This window comes from Myotis daubentonii, chromosome 12, assembly GCF_963259705.1.
Source record: "Myotis daubentonii chromosome 12, mMyoDau2.1, whole genome shotgun sequence".
Classification (NCBI taxonomy): Eukaryota; Metazoa; Chordata; class Mammalia; order Chiroptera; family Vespertilionidae; genus Myotis; species Myotis daubentonii.
In genome coordinates this window covers 27,423,934-27,447,073 of record NC_081851.1, presented here as the reverse complement: position 1 = coordinate 27,447,073, position 23,140 = coordinate 27,423,934, and the positions used below count along the sequence as shown (strand labels likewise).

General features: G+C 39.7%; 1 pseudogene; it reads left to right on the top strand.

The window, feature by feature from the left end:
• Nucleotides 1-16,213: 16,213 nt before the first annotated feature.
• On the top strand, nucleotides 16,214-22,513 carry LOC132213944 (large ribosomal subunit protein eL34-like; annotated as a pseudogene).
• The last annotated feature ends 627 nt before the right edge of the window (nucleotides 22,514-23,140 follow it).

Genomic DNA, 23,140 nt, shown 5'->3' with positions numbered 1-23,140 from the left:
CCCCAGTCCCTATCAGAGCATGTGCAGGAGGCAACCAATCAATGTGTCTTTCCCTTTGCCTTCACTCTCTCTAAAATTCAATGGAAAAATATCCTTGGGTGAAGATTAACAAAAACAGAGTAAATGGATTAAGCAACATTAAAGAGATTATAAGAAAAATATATTCCAGCCGAAACCGGTTTGGCTCAGTGGATAGAGCGTCAGCCTGCGGACTGAGAGGTCCCGGGTTCGATTCCAGTCAAGGGCATGTACCTGGGTTGCGGGCACATCCCCGGTGGGGGATGTGCAAGAGGCAGCTGATCAGTGTTGCTCTCTCATCGATGTTTCTAACTCTCTCTATCTCTCTCCCTTCCTCTCTGTGAAAAATCAATAAAATATATTTAAAAAAAGAAAAATATATTCCAAATTTTGTTAGTTGTATAATGGTTATGTTTAAATTATTAACACCTAAAAAATTTGGTGAAGGGTACATATAATATGCTGTAGTATTTTATAGTTTTTTTTACATATATGAGATTATTTCAAATTAAAATATTAAAAAATTAAAAATTAATAAAATATTAATTGAAATGTATCTGAATTACATGAAAAACCTAATTGCTTCTAGCATAATTTATTAAATTGTGCTAAAATTTACAAGGGTTCAATTAAAAATATATCTTAATTCTAAATGATATAATAAAAAATATATAATAGTGCAGTTATAAGTGCTTATCTGAAAATAAAAATTTAAAGAAGTGAAATGGGTCACAATCACAAATCAAAACAGTCAGGAATCAAACATGAATTCATTTTTAGAACTTGAATGTGAAGAAATCTTAGGTGCTAAAAATTTTAGACTCTAGGATATATTAAAAATGAAAACCATATTTATTGTGTAAATATATGTTTTCAGCTAATTGGATATGTTTTGTTTATTTTTGAGTGTGAATCTTTTTCCTGGAAAAGCTGTTATCAAAACAGAAGTAGTTTCTAATGTCATAGACATTTTATAATCAAGAAAATATCATAACATTTTAAAAATAATTATCTCAAATTCCCCTTTTAGAACATGCCAATTTGATCAGAAGATTGTTGACAGGCAACTGTAAAAAAGAAGGAAATCTTACCTTTCAAGACAGCATGTATGCACCTGGAGATTATTATGCTAAGTGAACTATGCCAGTCAAAGATAAATACCATATGATCTCAGTGACATGTGGAATCTAATGAACAAAATAAACTGAGAAACAAAATAGAAACAGTGGCATGGATACATGGAACAGACCAACAACTGTCAGAGGAAAGGGAGAAGAGGGGAAGTGGATGAAAGAAGGTGAAGGCATTAACCAAAGAACATATATGCATGACACATAGACAACAGTGTGGTGATGGCCAAAGGGAAGAGAAAGTAGGAGTTGGGTGGAGGTGGGCAAAGATGGGGGAAGTAGGAGGGGGACATCTGTAATAGTGTCAAAAAAAATGTAAGGTAACAAAAGAAATCATAAAACAATTATTGAAATGAAAAATTATCATAGGAATATTATATCAATGCATTATTGTGTCTCAGAATATAAAATCTGTAATTAATCTTGAGTATCATATTATATACAGCCCTACTTCACAGATAAAAGAGCTAAGGGTGCCAAAATACCTTCCCAAGTTTGAAGACATTGCCTTAGGTCTCAAGATTAGCATCACACGTTAGAGTAAGACGCACATCAAATATTAACACAGTTTAGGCCTCGATCACTCAGGGAGACAATAACAGAGACAGACCTGAACCTCACTCCCAAGCCAAAATTCTTTTCATGATATATCCTAGGTCATCATTTCCTCATCAAGCTGTCACTACAATAGGATGATGGTGTTAGCCAAGCCGGGGCAGACCCTATCTTTGATAACATTTGAAAGTAGATGATCCTATTTAGTAAAGTGTAGCTAGTATCATTTTTCACTGTGATGTGTCCCATCTCAGGCCCTCCTGGAGAACCCTGTCACCTGGAGGGATTTCAATACCAGGAGCCTGTGCTGATCCCCACACAACTACAGGGCACCAAGGCTATCCAGCCTCACTCTTATGGGTCATAGTACAGCATATGTTCAGTATATCCCAAGGGTTGCTCTAGGTTTAAACAAGGTCCAGGCCAGAGAAGAAGGAAGAAAAGAGAAGTTTAATATGTCTTGGGTTACACAATCTTGTTTACCTAATGTAAAAGAAATTTTTTCAGGGTTTGTGTCCCTGATCCTATATAATAAAGAGGTAATATGCAAATTGGCCATCACACCCTCACAAGATGGCTTCCTGTGACCAAGCAGGGGGGTTAGTGAGGGATGACCAAACAACTGAACAAGCAGGCTATGTGGGGCGACCAGGCCTGCAGGGGGGTTAGTGAGGGATGACCAAATAACTGAACAGCAGATTGCGTGGGTGACCAGCCGGGCGGGGCGGCCATGAGGAGCGACTAGGCTGGCAGGGGGGTAGTAAGAGGTGACCAGGCAGTTAGGGGTGACCAGGCCAGCAGGGGAATGCAGTTGGGGGCAACCAAGCCAGCAGGGGGGGCAGTTAGGGGCAATTAGGCTGGCCTGGGGCAGCAGTTAGGCGTGACCAGGACATTGGGGAGGGACAGTTGGGAGCAACCAGGCCGGCAGGGGCAGGGGGGGAAGTTAGGGGCGACCAGGCAGGCAGGCATATGAGCAATTAGGAGCCAGCAGTCCAGGACTGTAGGAGGGATGTCCTGGGGATTGGGCCTAAACAGGCAGTCGGACATTCCCCAAGGGGTCCTGGATTGGAGAGGGTGCAGGCTGGGCTAAGGGGATCCCCCCCTTTGTGCATGAATTTCATGCACCGGGCCTCTAGTTTATAAATAACAAATAATAAATACTTTTTTTAAAAGTTTTCAGGCATTGTGTCCAATAAAAAAAGTGCCATCTATTTATTAGTCTCAAGGCACATGCTGTGGGTTCTATAGGGAGATAGAAAGGATAAGAGGGAAGGCTGGGGGTGGATGGGTGGGTGGGAAGAGATCAACCAAAAACTTTATGCATATATGCATAACCCATGAACACAGACAATAGGATGGTGAAGGCCTGGGGTGGGAGTGGGAGGGCTATAAGGGGTCAATGGGGAAAAAAGGTGGCATAGGTAATACTTCCAACAATAAAGATTTTTTTTAAAAGATAGAAAGGCTAAGACTAAGCTGGAAATCAGAAACCTCAGATCTGGGTTGAATAGCCTTCAATGATATCCTCACCAGGTTCCAATGTTGGAATCAATAAAATTAGGATTAAAAAAAGCAAGCTTTCTGGTTCCAAAGGTTGGCATGCATGTAAACATAGGCAAAAACAATAATAGCGATAACTCTGGTGGTCCTCGCCAATCATTACATCACAGAACTGTGTGTCCTCGTTCTACAAATGAGACAACTAGGGCTAAGTGAGCATCCAGTGAGCATTCAACCCTTCTGGTCTGAATCCCTCATTCTTCCTGTTCTCTTCCTCTTCCTGTTCTCTCCCCCTGCCTCCTACTAGTATTGCAGATAAAAATACTTAGCCAGCTACAAAGTTCTATTTTTCCAGATGAAATTTTAGTCTTATAAACTAACAGAAAAGGTCTAATTACTCCACTTGATTTTTTCTGTATTTCTCCTGATAAAATCTTTGTTAGGAGAAACTAATCCCAAATGCCGAGTTATTACTTCTGGTGTATGCATCTGGGGGGGATATGGCATTGCTGAGAAGGAAGATGTGCACCCCTGACATACCACTATTCACAGGATGGCCAATCGTTTAAAACCAAGATAAAATCCACATGACATGAAACGCACCATTGAAACCATTAAAAAGTGTACAATGTAATGGTATGTAGTGCATTTACAATGCTGTGCAATTATGACCACCCTCTAATTACAGAACATTTTAAAAAAGAAACCCTATAGTTATTAAATAACCATTCACCACCACCCCCTCTCAGCCACTGGAAATCGCCAATTTTCTGAATCTATGGATACGACTTTTTTAGACACTCCATAGATATGTCATCATAATGATACCCCGAATGGCAAGCTGGAACTGTCATCGCAGGTTCTTGTCCTAGGAAGTTTGAAGAATAAAAAATTCACAGACTAAAAGTTTTTTAAGCAAAAGTGTGGAAATTTATTGCAAGCCTATAGAAACTCCCCCTGGGGAGGAATCCCCAAAGAGAAACCCCTGGGAAGTGGTCCCCAAAATGGAAAAAAAAAAAACCACTGTCTTCCAAAATGGAAAAAACAACAACCCTAGTTCCATGAGTCTCTTTGTCTATGGGTTTTTGTTTTACTTTACTTTTTAAATATTTTTATTGATTTTAGAGAGAAAGGAAGAGGGAGAGAAATAGAAACATCAATGATGAGAGAGACTCATTGATTGGCTGCTTCCTGCATGCCCCCTACTGGGGATCGAGCCCACAACCCAGGCATGTGCCCTTGACCAGAATCAAACCCAGGACCCTTTAGTCCACAGGCTGACGCTCTATCCACTGAGCCAACTAGCTAGGGCTCTATGGGTTTTAAATGCTGGCAGGTTCTTTGTCTGTTCATGCTACTTTCTAATTGGACCCTTCTCTGGCTGGTATCAGTTTCAACGTTTCAAAGCTCAAACGGGGCCCCCTCTTCTTCTTCCCCTTATCCTGAAACATTCTTGCAAACCACCTGGTGGGGTGGAGCTGTCTCCATCCATCACATATGCATTCCTCTCCATGGATCCCCTTCCTCCTAACTGCCTCTCCTGCCTCTAAAATCTTCTCAATAATAAGTGCACTTTTGTGTCTGATTTCTTCCTTTTAGCATAATGTCTTCAAAGTGAATATATGTTATAGCATGCACCAGCTCTTCATCTCATTATGACTAAATAGCATTCCATTGCGCACTTTGTTTACTTGTTCATAAGTTGACAGACAAATAGATTGTTTCCACTCTTGATATATCTATAATAATAAAAGCATAATATTTTTATTGCTTTTTAGAGAAAGGAAGGGAGAGGAATATGAGAGAGAAACATCAAAATGAAAGCTAAAACCTCCTATCAGGGCTTGAGCATGCCCTGACCTGGAATCCAACCAGAAACTTTCTGGTGCATGGGATGATATCCAACCAACTGAGCCACACCAGCCAGGGAACACTTCTTATCTTTTGATGATGTCCCACGATTCCTTCTTTATTGCTTCCTTTCACTTTAGGTAGCTTCATATAGCCATTCTTTCATGGTAGACCTGCTAGCAACTAATTCCCTTAGGAAAACTCTATCTGAGACCATCTTGCATCCCCCCTCTTCCTCAAAGGTACTTTTGCTATATATAGGATTCTAGGTGAACAGATAGTTTTTATTTAACATTTAAAAAATATTTTTCAACTTTTTTTGGCCTTCATGGTTTTGAATTTGCATCCACTGTCATTCAAATTGCTTTTACCCTTTTACCATAATCGGTAAAGCGATTTTTTTCACTAAATCAAGATTGTTTTTCTTTGTTTTCAGTTTTTAGAGGTTTGAGTGTAAGATGTCTTGGCATGAATTTCTATGGGTTTCTCCTGTTTGAGGTTCACTTAGCTTTTTGAATGGGTACATTTATGACTTACGAAACTTTGGAAATTTTCAACCATTATTTCTTTCAGTACTTTCCCAACCTTGCCCTTTCCTTCTCTTTTTTTGGGGACTTCAATGACACAGATACTAGTTCCTTTGTTACAGTCCCACAAGTTTTTTTTCTGACTGTTTTTTCCCCCACTCTATTTTTACTCTGCTTTTCAAATTTAGGGTTTTTTTTATTCTTCTATCTTTTAGTTCACTAATTTTTTATGTGCTTTCTTCATTCTTCTGCTGAGATCATCCACTGCAATTTCTATTTCAATATCCATATTAGAGCTTTGGAGTCTGATCTCTCAGAGCAGAACTTCTAGTCATAAAGTCTGAGCTTATTATGGGGGCATTGCATGTCGAGTTCAGTTAGAAGACAAGCAAATTACCTTCAGGACTGTCCAATGTCCACACAAAGCCTTTCCAAATCACATACAAACTTCTCTCTCCCCTCTATTCCTTCCATTCAGAAAACATGACTGGCACCAAAATAGACCAATAAATGTTCCTTGAATCAACACTTGAGTCCACTGGTCACTGCACCATTGAGAAAACAGCATCTTTGCATTGAATAGAAGAAAGATGAGAGATATCAGCAAGGATAGTCTCATCTGTTCAAGAAGACATGCTGACACTGAGACATCCTAGGAATGAGCCTTCCTAGCACCGTGGGACTCCATTATCCAACCAAAAGGTTGGTTATCAATGCATCCTTTGGATGGATTTATGACCGAAAGGAGGATGTTTGGACGAAAGGGAGGGGCCACATGCTGACCTGACAAGCTCAGGAGAGGCCTGGGTGGCAGTCTTGCAAACTCAGAGACCTAAAATAACTACAAAAGATGGTCTGAAAATTAAATATTTAACTACAAACAGGTTGTAGTGGGTAGTCATGTCCTAGGCCAGTGATGGCGAACCTATGACACACGTGTCAGAGGTGACACGCAAACTCATTTTTTTGGTTGATTTTTCTTTGTTAAATGGCATTTAAATATATAAAATAAATATGAAAAACATAAATCTTTGTTTTACTATGGTTGCAAATATCAAAAAATTTCTATATGTGACACGGCACCAGAGTTAAGTTAGGGTTGTTCAAAATGCTGACACGCTGAGCTCAAAAAGTTCGCCATCACTGTCCTTGGCCAATATTTTCCCTGACAAAGATCAAGGTAGATCTTTACTGAGCCCATTTGCCTTTTTGCCTCTAAGATAACATACCTGTGAGATGTCTGGGTAACTTGAAACTTCCTTCCCCATCCTCCCCACCCCTCAGGGCACAACAAATGGCACCAGGACATTCACTCCTTGTTATTGTTATCAAGTTAATTGTCAACTGTTAAATATGTTAAACTATCCTGTACCCATCTGTGTAAAAGAAGCACATGTCCATCATTTCACTTTTTACCCTATCCCAGAGGTTTCCCCACTTTGCTTTATCCCACCACCTTAATCTATCACCAATGAATTTCATGTAACTCACCTATGTCCCTTTCCTTTGATTGCTGTGTATAAATACAGATGTAACCCTCCATTCTCCAGAGCACTATTTCAATTCGTTGAGGTTCTGCTTCCCGGCATATGTCAACAGTTTGGCTCAAATAAACTCACAAAAATTCTTTACAGGTTTCAATATTTTTTTTCGTTAACACTTCCATTCAAAAAATATGACTGGCATCAAATTAGACCAATAAATGATCCTTGAATCAACACTTGAGTCCACTGGTCGCTGCACCATTGATAAAACAGCATCTCCGCATTGAATAGAAAAAAGATGAGAAATATCATCAAGGATAGCCTCGTCAGAACTAGCAAGCCATTTTATGCAGGGTGTCGGAGACCAGTCAGGTATGGTTTACTGTTACTGATTACTAGTAAGTACTTGATCCTGACTTGACAGAGAAATTGGCAATTCAGGGAGATATAACCTTCTCTTCCTGATGTGCCTAATTACACCTAGGGAGAGACTTAGGGCCAGGAGTGATACCAGCTCAGAATTAATTTCCACTAGAACTGCATCTTTCTTCTGAGATGATCCCCAGATATTTTACAAAACTGAAATTTCCCAGTGGGCCATAATTCTTCCAAAATCCTTTCTGCACAAGTCACCAGCAAGAATTATAGAACCAAAAATAATCTTCTCCTTCTAATTAGATGATCTATATTTCCTTGTTTATATTTATGTATCTTGATATATATTTTATATAGCTATAGAAATAAAAACAAGAAATTTAATTTGATTCCACTTACTGAGCTGTGGCATTTGTGTATAGTCACCTACTCAATAGATAATGTGTTTGACATCTTCCAGACCAGACACTATCATTCTTCAGCTGTCTTGTCTCACATTTTCTCTATTTTGATCTTCATCTGTTTTAGAGCTCTAACTGATCAAGTTGATGTTATTCTGTCATTCTGATTCATTTATTTGCAAAACAATCCCTCTTCATAGATTACTCCTTAGTTGCCTGAGACCATTGATCTCTCCACAGCTTAGAGTTTTCAGTGCTATGGTAAGACCTTTTCCTTACTGCTACTGGTGTCTCCATCCCAGACATTCATTTTGCCTTTTAGATTCAAACCTTTGAGACAGGAATTTTTGGGGGTGTAAAAAAACAGGTTTAGAAAATTTTAGAAATTAAGGGTCCATGGAAGAAACACAGGGCTGCAGAGCAGCAGAAGGTATATTTCCATAGAATAGGGAAGCTGAAAACCTGCAACAGGTACATTTCCATAGAATGAGGGAGCTGGGAACAGCAAATGGTCTATATTTACAAAATAAAGGGAAGGAAGCCCTTCATCCAGAAAGAGAAGAAAGGCCAAAGGGAATAGGAAATCAATAATGAAGGAGGGGGGGGTGCTCACATGTCCCATGTGAGGTTCAACCTTTGAGCTCAGGAGTTACTATAGTAACCAATCTAAGGGAATATTGACCAATCAGAGTGGATATCAAGGCACAAAGATCTGTAGCCTTTATAAGCCATAGGGAAAAGGAACTCAGTGGGACTCTTCCCCCTCCCCATGTGGGAGTCTGTACTGTGAGATTCTTTCCCTTTCCCCATGTGGGAGTCTGTACTTGTTCTTCAGTAAATTTCCACCTTTGCTATACCACTTTCTGTCCATGGATTCATTTTTCAATTCCCATGGACAAAGAGCCCGGGAACCAGTCTGCCCAGGGAAATACCTCGTGTTCCAGTCGAAAAATTCCACTTCACCTTCACAAGATTTGTTATATGCTCTTTTCTCCACTCTTCACATTCAGATACAACAATTCTCCCTCCAAGTATTGTCTTCCTTCCTTAGGACCTACATAAGAACAATAGGTCTCAAAATTTACACTAATATTAAATGAAAAGAATAAGTGAATTCATATTTTATTTTTAAAATAGACTAGGATTTTTTTAGAAATATATGTGGATTTAAAGAGGGAACGTGGAGAAAAGTGGTAAGGAAGAATGGTGCTTATACTTTCAGGGTTCACAATGGATCATCCCTCTGTTAGCCACGTTAGTTACATTATTTTATGTAATCTTAACAGAATATTGGGTTAAAATGAGGATAATGAGGCTCAAAGTCCTCCTATGTCACCTTCCAAATCATACTGTTAGTAAAACTAGTATCGGGATGACTAACAATGCATAATGTTGGCTAAAACATTATTTCACTTCTTTGGGCTTTATTTTTCTTAGCTATAACATCAGAATTGAATAGTAACATTATTTCCTTCTCAGCAGTGCTCTAAGTATAATTGGTTGCTTACACTTTATCTTTGTGTTGGCCAATTTCCCAAAAGGATGAGCAAAAACTAATGTGGCAAATATCCTCATAGCAGGGGGTTAACATACGATGCAGGATAACCAAAAGCTGTTTATTTGTTTGTTTGTTTGCTTGTTTTGATAACCCTTAGATCTATACTCATCTTATCATTCTAGAATTGTTGAAACTGATGTAACTTGGAGCACGAATTTCTTTAGAAAAATTGGCAGTAGTTGGCATAATATGCCCTCCTACAAGGAATGGGAATGGGTGCTCCCTTCTAGAATCAAAGTCAAGGTGAAAGACTTCAATTGGACCATAGTAGACTTTGAGGACCCATGACTGAAGGAGGCTAAATATGAAAGACTATTGCTGATTACCTGCTCTAGTGGCAGCATAAGAGAAGGCTGCAGCCAAATGTCCCTTAGGTTCTCCTGAAGCTAAACTAGGTATGTTGTCCAAAAGAGTGCCTGAATGAACCCATTGAAGAGTGAGAAGTAACATTCTTGGTTAAAACCTATATTTGATTTTTCAGGCTCAATCATAGGCAACAAAGGCTTTACTGTCAGGCCTCACAGAGAAAAGCTGGTCTTCCCACCAGATCTGGTGATCTGGTGCACAGTTGGTGAATTACAGTCTCTAAAGGTAGTTGCAGCCAAGGACTCAGACTTTCCTAACTGGCCATGGTTTACACATATTTGCATTCCCAGCCCAGGTATCTAGGCTCACAGCCTCTTTATCTTGGATCTTCCCACTGATGAGCCCTTCTTAATGGGGACGGTGGGGTGTGGAGAAATTTTGAAGATCCTTTTCCCCACACGGATACTTTATTCACTACTTTTCTACTTTTATATGCCTAGTTTTCACTCTTCCCCTCCCCCCAGCCTCAGGGGTTTAGATTGAAGTGAAATAGGTTACCCTAGCCAATTAAAGAGTTATTGAAGATAAGTCAAACAAAAATAAGCTTGATAAAGGCACTTCAAATGCAAATGTGAAGTTCTCAGCCCTTGTAATTGTATGTTATGGTGGAGACTACTGTACTTGAACCCTTACATATTTATAGCAGGAGCTCAGTCAATGGTGGCTAGTCTTTAAAACTAAAGCAGCAATATATGAATAATAATAATAGTTTAAATATGAAGTAGTCATATTTTTGCTGTGTTTTTAAGTAAAAATTGTTAAAAGTCATCAATTTTATATGGTTCAACCTATACAAGTCCTTAATGATCAGTGACAAGATAAGTATGTTGTGCCATAGGAAACTTGGAAAGGAGCAGCCAACCAGTGTTTTAGTGGAGGAGAATGAGCAAAGTTTCAGGCAGGGAAAAAGCATATGCAAAGCCTCAACTATTAAAGCCCTAAGGGGGAGTTTGTGATTATAACTGAACAGCTAAAGCCACATTTGAAGAGAGGGGTTAGAGAGAGACTGAACACAAGTCCAGCTTGTGCTAAGAGCCCTATCCTAAAACCCATTGATCAAGGAAGACACCAAGTAAGAAATGCATTTTAAGAAATGTTCTGGAAAAAAAAAAAGAAAAGAAAAGAGCCTAGACATGGATGAAATAGGAGACTGGGAGAGCATTGAGAATATCTACAGAAAAGGGTGCCCTTTCTTCTCCATTCTGTGTCGACAGCAACACACACACACACACACACACACACACACACACACACATCTACACACACGTTCACATACACGTGAAATGCAAAAATTAAACTGAAATGCATTGTTTTCCTCTGGGCAGGATACAAAGGTTATTTCCAGGTCCTTGTCCAGGTGGATTTGAAGAATGAAGCCATGGACAAAAAGGTGGTATAGAAAAAAGTGGAAATTTATGGGGAAAAAAGCACAGACTCCCAAGTGGGGAAAAAGAGAGAGTCTCACTGAGTCCCTCTTTCCTAAGGCTTATAAAGGCTGCAGTTCTTTGTATCCTGATATCCCCTCTGATTTGTCCACACTTGGGGTCCCTCTCCTTTTCTCCTCTTTTGTTTTTCTACTCCCTGTGACTTTGCCCTTTATTCTGTGAATGAGTGTCTTCCTCTCTTTATTCTGTGAATGTATGCCTTTTGGCAGCTCCTAGCCCCTTAGCTTTGCAGCCCTACAGTTCTCCCCCATGGGCCTGCTTTATTTCTAGAACTCCTTAAACCTGCCTGTTTTCCCCTAAAAACTCCTTTCACATGTATATACATATCTATTATAAAATATTTGATGTTAAGGGCTCACCCATTTCTTTATTTAGAAAAAAATTAACATTAGGCTTTGCACATATTAAGTGTTCTGTTCTGCAGTTGTAGACTGTTGCTTGTGAGGAAGAAGAGAAAGCTAAAAATGGAAAAGTAAAGAAAGAATAAAAACTAACAAGGCCAAAGACCTTACTTGAATCTCAAGGTCAGTGTCTTTCCATTTCAGGTCTTTCCATGAGTTGAATGAGGCTGAGGTCCATGACACATAATCCCTGTCATAATCTTAAAGTCATGTTATCTGGAAAACTTACAATAGAGCTTTTTCACATTTACCTAAGTAGGGTAGCAACCCATGGAAATGTGGAATTTGCTTTTGGAATTGAAACAGGAATTTTAGGGGAATATAGGCAAGTTTAGGTAATTTTTAGAATTGGGGTCCATGGGAAAAAAAACCCAAAATACACACACAGGACTACAGACTGGGAGAAGGTACATTTCCATAACACAAGGAAGCCGGGTGCAGTTATATTTCCATAAGACAAAGGAACAGCAATAGTTGCATTTACATAAGACAAGGAAGGAACAACAAGTATATCTCCATAACACAAGGGAGCCAAGTGCAGTTACACTTCCATAAGACAAGGGAGCTGGAAGTAGCCAAAAAAGGTCTATATTTACAAAATAAAGAAGAAGGAAGAAAGCCCAGAAGGAATAGGAGGACAATGAGGGACGAGGGCCTCAGGAGTCACTAGTAGCCAATTTGAAAGGGAATATTGACCAATCAGAGGGGATATCGTGTCACAGGAACTGCAGCCTTTATAAACCATGGGAACAGGAAGTCAGTGGGACCCTTTCCCCCTTCCTTCATGGGAGTCCGTTCTGTGGGACTCTTTCCTCCTTCCCACATGGGAGTCTTTAGTAAATTTCCACCTTTGTTATACTACCCTCTGTCTGTGGATTCATTCTTCAACTCTGGGAACAAAGAGTCGGGTTCCAGTAGGTGGTGTTGAGACAGAACCACCTGGAAGATTTTCAATTATTATGGCCTATTTCCCCACTTTAATCAACATTAAGTAAATAAAACTTCAAAAAACATTATCTATCCTGGGGAAGAGACTGTGTGTGAGCTCACATGTGCACACACACACACACACACACACACACACACACACACATACTTTATTAATTTATCCACTTTATGTGTGCCAAGCCCTAGGAGGCATAGGAGTAAGAGAAAATTTCAAACCAAAAAAAAAAAAAAAAAAAAAAAGATTGGGATTTTGTGAGGGAAGCAGACATATACACCAACAATGTATTATTGATTACAGATAAGCCTGAGCTCCTTCCAAATTAAGATCTAGCTATGTCTGCAGACCTATAGGGGTAGGCTGTCAGTGTGTCTATTGTTTTCAGAAAAACTCATGTTGAAGTTTGACACGGAAACAATGGGTCAAATTCTGGAGAAAGCGCTGTTTTAAATACAGGTTTGTGTCTAGCAGAGTGTAACAAATCCCCCAGATATATGCCAGAGTCCTACTGCAAGATGATATAATTCATAAACTTAAAAAACATGCATTGTTCATTTACCGTAGGCCAGGCTCTCTGGAGAACCACTGAGGAGAAACACTGACAAGGTCCCTACCCAAATGTTTTTGACCCTAAGAAAACTGGGACATATTTGCCATGTTTCAAAGAGGTCCATAAGAAATGAATAAATGAAAGGAGTGTATTTCAATAAATTCAGAGAACCTGAGATATCTATCTATTGCAGTTCTGATGATAATGGTGACAATCATAATAATACCAGTGTGGCTGGTGATAGCGTTGCTATCTCCCATAGTGCCCTTTACTGGCCAAGAGGCACATTAGTGTACAGTGTCCTTGACCTTTATTATTATGTTCTTTGGACTGAAAGAGAAACCTCAGCAGCAGAAGTGACATTGGTAGGTCTGAACAGGAGCACGTGGTAACATCAGATATGCAGCATCCATTTTTTTAATGATACAATTATAGGGAATCTCCCCACATAGTGAGAAAGAGAAAACAGCAGATTCGGGAGCATTGGTTCTCAGTGTGCATGGAAATTACCCCCTGTGATGTCCCCGCATTGGACATTCTCTCGGAAGAAACTTGAGGTCAGCTGATTCTGGCAATGTGAATAGAGCAAGTGGGTAAGGCCAGAGAATTACCACTTTTAAATATATATATATTGCTTTCAGAGAGAGGAAGGGAGAGAGAGATAGAAACATCAATGATGAGAGAGAATCATTAATTGGCTGCCTCCTGCACGCCCCTTACTGGGGATGGAGCCTGAAACCAACCAGTCGGGGCACATAACTGGGTTTCAGGCTCCATCCCCAGTAGGGGGCATGCAGGAGGTTCATGGGTGGATGCTCAACCACTGAGCCACACCAACGGGGCAAGAATTACCAGTTTTTATGTGACCATGGAAGCAGAAATTCATACTACTGCTTATGTTTTCTTTGGCTAAGACACTCTTCTTTGGGATTTTAAATTGTCTTTCACCTGTTGAAGGGCAGGGAGAGAAAGAGTTTAAGCTAGTCCCCACTCAAGACTGAAAATGATGCTGATAACTTGGAGAGAATTTCTGAAATCTCCTGATTTGAAAAAACATAACTAGGAAAGTTGAGGAAACCAGCAGAAGTTGCCTCAAGGACAACAGTCCCAGACTTCCCATTGGCAAATGCCAGCTCCTGAGGCATGGCTGCAGCCAGAGGTTCCTACATCGACACCAATGTCTCAGTGTCGGTGGATAGAATCCACACCTCTGCACACACCACTCTTACACACTCATCTTATGGCAATGCTTTCACAAGTTTGCCTGTAGATAGTGCTGTGGCAAAGACCCCTGTAGCTGGAACAAGGACTAGTTAAAAGGAAGCCTGTCCCAGGCATCCTGAGGGGAAACAATAACACGAAATAGAAGCTTAGATATTGCAAAGACTTTACAGTGTCAATCAGCAAAAGGTTAGAGGCTTTTTCCCAAAGAGGGACAGGAAACAATACTAAGTATCAAATATGTCAGGTGATTAATCTCCCCAAAAAGGCGATATAACATCAGGAAAACCACGTCAAGTCTAGAATTAGAGCTACAAAACCCAATTCTGGCTTCATATAGAGAGTAATTAGGGTAGAGTCTAAGTGATTTCCAACCAGTATCAGAACGTACCCAAGTACACTGTGCTCATCAAGATGCAAAAATAGTAAATGCTTTCTGGTCTTCATCACAGCCCATCACTTGTCATTATGTAAATATAATCCTACACGGCAATTTGTGAACCAAACCTATAATTCTGTGTGATTCAGGTGCTCTGGCTAAATCCATCCGCAGTTTCAATCTGTATGTTTCATTCACCAGAAAGCAGCATGATTGGATTTTCAATTCTGTACTACCACGGGTTTCACTTTTAGCAAGATAAATCCATTTCATCCCTCTGCCCTCAGTGGTTTCCTTCTAAAATACAGACCACATAGTTCAGTCAAATGGTAATTGATAGATCATACCTTGGCCCTTTCATTAAAACTGCGATTAGGACCTGACTTTTCATATCATTATTAAAATGCTGCATAACAGCTGAAAAATTGCTCATGAAAGCTGGGTAATGAAGGGGTTATTCCTGGAGAGCTTCCTCCCCACATTGCTGTGTGACCTTGGCCTTGCAGGAAATCAATCAGAGACTTGGGCAGTTTGAACCTGTGTCTAAAATGGCCAATGTAACAAGAAAGTACTTAATAAATTATTCATTTCAATGACAATATCAGCCTAGCCTACAGCTGTCACAAAAGTTGTCTGGCTTACTGATGCCAAAGCATAAATAAACTGGAGACAATGAGGCACTGACTCGAAGACAGGTAGCTTGGTTCTGCCATTAACTAGTGTGAAAACCTCAGTAATTTGTTCTCCTATTACACAGAATTGTTAGATCAGATGAAGTTCTTCAAGGGAAACAACCCCTGCCTGATTCTACCAGTCAGCAAGTACTGAGAAAGCAAATGATCTACTAGTATAGTGTTCCTCCCACTCTGATGTCTTATGAGGACGAACATAAATCAGTCCAGCCAAGTCAATCCGGCGTGTTGTCGTTTAGGACTAAGTAGTCTAAAATACAAAGACTCACCTACTCATTTTACCAAACAGCTATTCCATTTTATTTTTGAGAACATACTACATAGATTTCTGACCTATAGGTTACTATTATTAGGGCCAATACAAATGTAAGCTACAGAGCACAGTGATAGCCCAGTGTGTTTATCACTGAGATGAGCCGAAATGCATGAGTGACTTCAAATATAGGAAAATGCAATAGCAGATACTCTGTCTGTAGCAAATATACTAGTATATATAGGTCTGACTAGACCCATAGGATGTGAAAATATGCAGACTCCTCTATGAAGATGCCTCCCACATACTTCAGGTGATAAATGTGGAACCCTGATGACAATATGGCTGTTTCTTAACCATCCCACCTCATCTCCCTGTAATGCACCAAGTCTGCAACTGCTCTCCTTTTCAAAGCCAACACATGAGCATTTCTTGGCTGCTTAGGCGATGTGAATGTGTTTTCTAAAGGCTGAAAAATACCAGTATCATCGTGAGAGTAAACAAGATGATGAAGGCAGGATATCTTTGAAGAAGAAATGGTAATACCATGAGATGATAAAGATGATAAGAACTGTGGAGCTCCTCCTATTTGCTCTCACAGGTAAGAAATGTCTACACTTACTGAGATTAGGTACCACAGAAATGAACATGTTACTATATGTAAATAAGCAAAATAAAAAGGTTGGAGACAACTTAAATGCCATCAATTGGTAAACAGCTAGAACAACAACGGCTGCCCTAAGGTTGAACAGAGGCAGATAAAACTTCCAAAAGGAGTCTTCTCTCTCCCCATCACTGTCAACAATTTTTCCACAACTCAGTTCCTACTCTCAGCCATAGAATGGAAGTAAATGAAATAGCTCGGTAATACCAGACTCCCCAAAGGTTAGAGCCCATGGGGCAGAAGTAGGCAATTTATAGTTGAAGTCAGCACATGGCCAGTATCCAGAAGCAGATTCCATGCAGCACTTGTCTCCCAGTCTGAAGATGCTGGAAGGAAATACGGTTAAGATACTTTTAAAGCATCAAATTACATTGTCATTGGAAGCCTGATGCCCTGGGCACTCCCAGGACATATGGCAGAAAAATATCTTGTTGGGAATTTCACTGCCAGCATCAATCCACAGCTCTGGGAGTCGCATCTGTCATGCTGGATGGTGGCCAAGGATGTCTCAGGACTGCCAGTTTATGTCTGAGATAGATGGAGAGGTTGGGGGTTAATCCCATTATTTTCTTTTCATCTTGCTGCTGAGAGCATGGATCACAAGCCACAGCCTGGAGCCCCATTTCCCCAGACCTTCTGTGCCATCTTCCTAGTAGAAATGACAGAGACACTGTGACCCAGGGCCAAGCATCCATAAGGCATGTAGCTTGCCCAGAAAAGTCAAGTTCTTTTTTTATCCTGGTCTCATTTATAATGAAGCAGTTAAAAAGTATCCAGGTAACAAATGGGTTGAGTGTGGGAGTTTTTATTTTCTTCAACGGTAGAACATAAAGCTCTTTTCTAGAAAGTTATTGAAAGAACAGAACTTTTGAAGTGAAACTTGAAGTCTTAGCAAGAAAATGAATCAACAGTTACCAAAATCATGTAAACATGCCTTGCACTGAAAACTGCTCCTTCTGATAAATATTCTACATTTGACTCCAAGGGTTGCCTAAAAGTGCAGCAATTAGATTCATCGTTGGTTTGATATTAACAAATTAACCTTTCTGAAGATGAAAATGTTATTTTTGTCAGGGATGTTCTTTATGACTTGTTGGTCTTTGTTTTGTTTTGTTATCGCTTGTCTGCATTCTCCCAGGGAAAGGTTTTACTGACCTTGCCCACCTTGAATGTAGTCTCCTATGCACTGACCACAAGATACAGAGCATTAGCCACTCAATGTCAACCAGTTTGGGTACTTGTGTTAGTCAGTTTAGTGTAGCACTAAAATAACACTGACAGAGTGACATATGCATGTCTACATTTCACTAGGGGAGTCAGAATGGAAAAGGCAAATGGGAGAGGTCAAAGGCCCAAAGCCCCAGCCTGGGCTACACAGAGACGGGAATGGAGCCATGGACAGACCGGCAATACCATGAAAACACAGAATGAGGTCCACATGTCTTCCTCCTCCTTACCATATAGTATGTGTTCAGGAAGGTTACATTTTACATTCAAAAGTTGATTGTTGTCTTCCAAATAAGGTCTGCCTATATGTACACGGCACTATTAATAACTAACATTAAAACCTCCCACCTATTTTGAAAATTCAAGTTTCCCTCAGCATTTGCTTGCATTATATGATTTTTTCTGAAATATATTTTACCACTTTGGCTTTTTCATAGGTTTGAATTTGTGACAATTAAGAAATAATATGTTTATTACTTGCTTATCCTCCCTTCAGGGACTTACATTTCTATCAAAGAAGGATTACAACTCGGTGAGGATAAGGCTGAGAATTCTTACCTTAATAACATAAGACATTTCATAATAACAGGTAGAATCTTTCTGGATTAGTTCCTTATGTGTTGGGTTTAACTAATATATTCTTTTATTCTCCTATTTTACTATTCCAAGACAGATAAGCAGAAATTTAAGTGCAATGAATGTGTGCTCGATAAGGTGAGTGAATAATTTAAAGTATTTAAAACTGGCCGAGCAAAAACTAGTAAATAGGAAAAGCTCACCTGTACTAACGCATACCATGGTTATGAAATAAGGGAGCAATGTCCTTTAAATGAAAAGCAATCAATCTTTGTCACAAATTCTCTATGGCATTTATTCTACTTATAATTTGGAAAAGACATTGGATGCAAATATATATGAAAAATTAATAATATTTATGTACTTTAGTTTGAAAAATATATGAAAAGAATTTGAAAGGATCATGTCGACAAAGAAAACCTTAGGTTACTCACCAAAGTGTATTTTTTCCCCTCTTGATTTTGTCAAAGTATTTTATGTGTGAAGTTACTCAATGTTGAGCTATCTATATATATAAAAGCCTAATATGCATATTGTCCCCTCAGGAGTTCAACCAAGAGACCAGGAGTTCACTCACTCGCTATGATGTGTCCTGACCACCAGGGAGTGGCGAGGAACGAAGGAAGGCCCTGGTCAGCAGCCAGCAGCAGCTGAAGGAAGGCCCTCGCCAGCAGCCGGAAGGCCCCGATCAGCCCTGATCACCAGCCAGGCCTAGGGACCCTACCTGTGCACAAACTTCATGTACCAGGCCTCTGGTAAATTAATAATAAGATAGCAATCAAGCACAATATTTTGTATCTACAGTAGGATAGAGAAGTAACCTGCTTTACAGAGATTCATCCCTCCCTCCATTGTTTGTTTGGTTTTCTCCCTCTTTATTTAATGAGAAGATATAATACAGAACCTTTTAGGACGTATGCAAATAAGACAGTTTGTCTTTTGGTTACTTGTTATTTGAAGCAAAACTTTCATGAGTTATTCATGTTGGTTCAAAAATGACTACATGAAGAAAAGAGAGCTCTGGCCAGTGTGGCTCAGTTGGTTGAGTGTTATTCCATGCACAGAACGGTTGCTGGTTCTATTCCAAGTCTGAGAACGTACCCAAGCTGTGGGTTCAATCTCTGGTCAGGGCGTGTGCAGGAGGCAAATGATGGTGTTTCTCTCTCACATTGACGTTTCTCTCTCTCTCCCTCTCCTTTCCTCTCTAAAAACTAAAAGAGACATCAGAGCTCTGGGGTAAGGATGATCAGAGTGAGGGTGGCAAGCATGCTGCTTCTGGGTTTAGCACAGTGCCTGACATGTACTAGGAGTGCAACAAATTTGAACTGGACAAATGAATGGATAAATGGAACATCCATAAACATGAGTGAAAGATTTAATTATGGAAATGTCACATATGAGTTGACTTCCAAATGTTCAGTGCTTTTGAAGGTTTTCATCTGACCCATTCTGAACAGTGAGTCAGTCAGTGGTTTTGACCTCTGCATGGCACAGGTATTTTTAAAAACTAGAAAATATGGCATTTATATAAGCCTGGTCCAGAAAAGCCAAAATTAAGATCTGATTTGTTTTAAAGTTGAGTTTTTTAATTAGTGCCAATCACCATGTCACAGGTTTTATTTTCTAATTTACGAAAGGAAGATTCACAACCCAAGCCATCAGTTACCATAAATCACATTAGCCAAGGGTTGCCTGTCTACTATATTTTTTCTTGAGACAAATGGATTTTGTTTTTCTTCCTTAAATTTGTAGCTTCATGTAGGATACCCAGTCAAAGATAGATTGTAACTGTGGAAAGCATTTTGTAGGACTTCAGTCTTAAACTATCTTAAAATAATAAAAATTCAGTAAAAGAAAAAAAGTCTTCAAACTAAACTCTAAACTTTCTACATGAAATCAAAACCATCAGTCAAAGGTGAATTTCTTAAAGTTTACTTTGTGATAGCTGCTTGACCCCACCTCACCCCCCTTTATTGTCACTGGCTATTTATGGTAGTTTAAAATGTTTCTAAGAAAGAACCTCTAACTTGTCTCTGTCTATATTTTTAGTAAAATCATATCCTCAGTGCTACTTTTGAGAGTTTAGGTGGTTCATTTCACATGAGACAGAATTTTAGATCGCATGGTGCGGCTATGGGCTACCAATTTAACTTTCATTTCTCTCTTCTGTCCAGTTAAAATATCACTTCTTTATTTTTATTTTATTGATTTAATGTTCCCTACAAGGCCCCCTCTGTTTATTGAGAAGGGGCAGGAGAAAATACAGATCCCATTCCTTTAAAACACACGTGAATGTCTGAGGTGAAATCACTCCTCCCTTGAGGTAGACTGGAAGGTCTCCCCCACCTTTCTCAAATGAAAACGGTTTTAAGGCAGTTTAGAAAAATATCTATATATATAAAGGGCTAAAATTCAAAGTGTCCGACTGTCCGACTAGTTGCTATGATGCGCACTGACCATCAGGGGCAGACACTCAATGCAGGAGCTGCTGTGACACACATTGACCATTTACAGAGAAACAGCACCACAGACCTGGCACCCACAAAGCAACACTCGGCTTCCCCCAAGTGGGACATAGGCCCTACCACCACCCCGGAGCAACAGCCCATCAAATCGCAGCCAATGCTGTCGAGACCTCATGGTGCAAAATGCAGCCACAGCCCATCTCAGACCAGAAATGGTGGCTATGGGCCCGAGTAATGATGTCATGTAGCAATGCCCAGCTTCTCTCCCTAGCGACAGACCATTTAACAATAAATGGCACTGCGGACCTGGTGCCCACAAAGCAATACTTGGCTTCCCCCAAGTGGGACATGGGCCCTGCCACCAACTCGGAGTGGCAGTCCACCAAATTGCAGCTGACACTGCCGAGAACCCATGCTGCAAAATGCAGCCCACAGCCCAGCCCAGCCCAGAAATGGTGGCTGTCAGTGCCAGGTAATGTCGTCACATAGCAATGCCCAGCTTCCTCCCCCTAGCGACAACTAGCCTCCTTTCAGTTTCTTCAGCCCAGGAACACGACTTGCTTTATAGCCAGGTACAAACATTTTATACTTTAATCAAATGTCTGTGAAGCATTTTTTAAATATATTTTATTGATTTTTCACAAAGAGGAAGGGAGAGGAATAGAGAGTTAGAAACATCGATGAGAGAGAAACATCGATCAGCTGCCTCCTGCACACCCCCTACTGGGGATGTGCCCGCAACCAAGGTGCATGCCCTTGACTGGAATCAAACCTGGGACCCTTGAGTCTGCAGGCTGACGCTCTATCCACTGAGCCAAATTGGTTAGGGCTGTGAAGCATTTTTCCATGCCTCATCTCATTTGATCCTCACAGAAGTCCTGAAGTAGGTAGATAGGAGACTTGGTGGAATCCTATTATCTTTTTATTAGCTGGAAAACAGAGATTTAGAAAGTTTAGAAACTTGACCCAGCTGAAAAGAAATAAGAAATGGTGGACCTTGAAAATGACTTCAGGTTTTCTCACTGTGCAGAATGCAGTCACACAGCTGTTGCAGTTAAATATTTTACGCTTTGTTCTCCCTGCATGATCTACAATAATAATCTGCTTCATGTTGATATTTACTGCTGTGTTGCTGACAATTACCTGAAAGAGAAGGTGGGGTGCTTCACTGGGCTAGAAAAAGTTTAGCTAAATCAGAAAGCAGGTCTAATTAAGCAAGTTTGTTTTATATATATAAAAGGCTAAGTTGACTCGCACATGTACAATACATATAAAGCTATCACTGGTGCCAATTGTATGTGTGTATTTCAATCTGTCATTGTCAATCGTGAATTTGGTTGACTTTTCTATTATAGAGAAAGGGCAAATAGCGATATTAAAATATTTCTTCTAATTAATTTCCTTTCAATGTGCATGAATTTGTGCACCAGGCCACTAGTGTAAAATAATAGAGAATGAAAAAAAATATTAAGGCTGAATTTACAGCATGGTTCTGTAAAATATGTTGCAGTAACAAAATAAATATGAGAGCCTCTTCCAGGATGATGGCTACAAGCATTCGGAATGGTCCAGCATTGAACATGCCATCGGAGGAAGCTGGAAGCTGTCCTACAATAGTCTCTACAAGACCAGGCTGTCCCGAACCCCTGGTAATAGAATTGCTTACCTTCATTAGTATACCAAGAAGGCTTGGAAAGCACCGAAATCTGCATGCAGCCTGTGCCCAGGCTGACTTTGTGGAGTTCATGCTGTGAGACCTGAAGTTATAATGAGGTTGTCTAAAGTAAAAAACATGTCATCAGGGCCTGGGGTGGATCCATGTGAGCTAAATGTGTCCAGGACAGGATCAAACAAGCATTTCTTACTGAGGAGCTGAAAACCATTGTGAAAGTGTTGAAGGGATAAACACAGAGTCAGAAAGCTAAATAAATTTGAAGTTTTTTTGAGTAATAAAACCAATTAAAAGGCTATAAATTAATTAATCAATATGATAAAAACTGGCTTTAGCAATAGTTACATTATTTGTTATACAAGAGCACTCTGGATAATACTAATGTAACTTGTGACTTTCAAAGAAGGGTATATAGTATGCAGCCTTTAGTTACCAAGCTAAAATTCCCAGAACTGAATTCCAAGTAATATCCATTTTATGATATGCTGTTATAGGAAAGCTGGTGAAGAGAAAACTAACCATAGAAATGCATACTATATGATTCTTTGTAGTTTCTACAAGTGAATAGAAATTTGTTTCTCTACTCTTTAACACCTGCTGAAAAAGATTTTAATGTAAACCTTTGTTGAAAATAAAATAAAATATTTAGGAGAGACACCCTTTTCTTATACCAGAACTAGTTCATTTGGTTTATTGATTTACCAAACTATCTGTGTCTTTGTTCTCTGTTGTGTGTGATCACTGAAGTCTCTGTTCCATTAGCTTAGTGGTCAACAAATGTTTTGACAATGATTTTCTTAAACTCCTGCCTCCCTCCCCCACAAAAAACCCTCTTCTAATCTTTGCAGATTGGTTCTGTGTGAGGGCACTCCTTCAACACTTAC